The following is a 2,219-nucleotide window of genomic DNA, read 5'->3' on the forward strand; positions in this document are numbered from 1 at the left end:
TCAAATGCCCAATACACGTAAGAAAATATGCTCAACCTCACCTGAACTAAGGGACATGACAATTTAAAACATCATAAAAATAAAATACCATTTCAATCTATCAGACTGGCAAAAATTAATAAATCTTTTCTTTCTTTTTTGGGGAGGGGTTTATTCCATCTTTATTGTGCATCAGGGCGTACATGATAAACATAGGTCACCCTCACTAGCCACTCATCTGCTGTCCTTCTCTGGGTGAACAAGCTCTGTAGGAAATTCTAAATTTAGCCCAAGAGATGAGGATCAAGAAGGGAAGAAAAAAAAAAGGCCGAAGCCACGTCACCATCCTGCTATATCTCTATCTTAAAAGCAACACCTGACGTCACCGAACACTCACTTGCACGTGACAGTCCCATGCAGGAGACATGGGGCTCTGCTAGGGAAATCACTTGTTCTGAATTTTTTTCCCCCATTAAAGGACACCTGGCTCCCTGATACAGATGTGAAATTACAGAATGTCTCGAGGACTAAGCACAAGGCTGTTGCTTTCCAACAAGGTTATAAACCCATTCCTTGCTTCAGTACGCTTTTTTTCATACATTCAAAAGTTGTTCTAAAACTCCAGAAACGTGAGTACCTTTGTCACATCCTGAACACTCAAACACCACCCAGTGAGCTTCCTGCCGGCAGACACTGGCCTTGACAAACCAGTCCCTCCCTAGAAGTCCTGAGACCGGGCACTGCCAGAAGGTTGCAGGTTCATGCGGAGTTTGTACATGTGATTGAGCGCTTGTGTGCGGAAAGCCCCGCTGGTGTTGATCTCCGTCAAGGTCAGGTTATCCAGCTTGGCATGCGCCTCCTGCTGTCTCATGAAGCTGTTGGCAGACACCCGGAGCTTGGCTATATGAGTGTCCCGCACGTCCTTGATCAGGGTCCAGAGCTCATCTGCTTTCAGGATGTAGTCCGAAGAGTGATTTAACAGGAGTTTGATGAGCTCCATGTAGTAAGGGCTGGGCATAGGGGTAAAAGTTTTCTTCATTTCATTCATGATCCCTAATCTTCTCCAACTTTTTCACGTCCATCCACTGGGGCTGGTGGGGCGGGCGGTGAGCAGCCGACACTTCTGTCTCTGTTTCAGGTTGATCACTAGCCACAGAGGCACCTGCACTGGTAAGCCGGGGTTGAAAGGCCCCAGGCCACCCTCGATGAGGTGGATCTTGTCCAGACTGAAGTTCAGGATTACGGTGACCAGATCCTATTCGGCCAGAAACTCCACCTCAGCCGCGTCCATGGCTGCGCCCACGGCCAGCCCGAGACTCGCCAAAAATTAACAAATCTTATCATACCAGGTATGTTGGCATAGATGTGCGGACAAAGAAATTCTTCATGCTGCTTTCTGCAGTATAAATTGGCATAAATATCTTGTAGAACAATTTGGCAATACCCAGTAAACATGAAGCTGTGACTACCCTGTGAGCAGCAATCTGCTTTTCAGGAATCTCATAGAGAAAACACAAGCTCACGTGGATGTGAAGATGTCTATTATATAAGAACGAATAGAAACAAGCTATCAATTGGGTAAATGGAAGGTAGTTTATTCAAACACTTGAACACAAAGAGCTGCTAAAATAAATGATTTATATCTACATATTTCAACATGGATAAATCTCAAGTATATAATTTTGAGTTTAAAAAAAAAGCAAGTTGTAGAAAATGTGTTCAATATGAAGCCATTTATTTAAAACGTCAAAAACCCATAGGACAATACTTATGTTGTCTTTTTGATATATACAGATGTAGAAAGTACACCACATCGGGGAATAATACTGGCTACAGCAGGTGCTGGCAGGCCCCACCCATATTCCCTCCAAGCTCATTATTCCTGAACCCTCCAACTTCTTAGTGCTAACACCTTCCACTCTACCTGAAGGCTGCAGGAGAAGGCTCAGCCCCTCACGGGGCAGGCCTGAATGCCAAGGAGTCTACAACCAACGACAAAGGGAGTTGATGGGTAAACACCCCAGCTTCCTTAGCCCTCAGATGGAAGAACTCTGAGGCTTGTCTACACAGGCCCCCAAAGACCCTTATGGGATTGAGCCCCAGTTGACCACAAGGATACCTGCTCATCAGCACACTGCATTAACTCCTTTTCCTTCCCAGTATCACTTCCCCACGCCACAATTCTCAAATAAACTACTTGCACTCAAATCCTTGCCTCTGGATCTGCTTCTAGAGGATCT

At 45.3% G+C, this 2,219-nt stretch overlaps 1 pseudogene; it reads right to left on the minus strand.

The window, feature by feature from the left end:
* Nucleotides 1-697: 697 nt before the first annotated feature.
* LOC118898299 lies at nt 698-1,270 on the minus strand (annotated as a pseudogene).
* Between the last annotated feature and the right edge of the window lie 949 nt (nt 1,271-2,219).

The sequence above is a fragment of the Balaenoptera musculus genome, chromosome 7 (genome assembly GCF_009873245.2).
Source record: "Balaenoptera musculus isolate JJ_BM4_2016_0621 chromosome 7, mBalMus1.pri.v3, whole genome shotgun sequence".
NCBI lineage: Eukaryota > Metazoa > Chordata > Mammalia > Artiodactyla > Balaenopteridae > Balaenoptera > Balaenoptera musculus.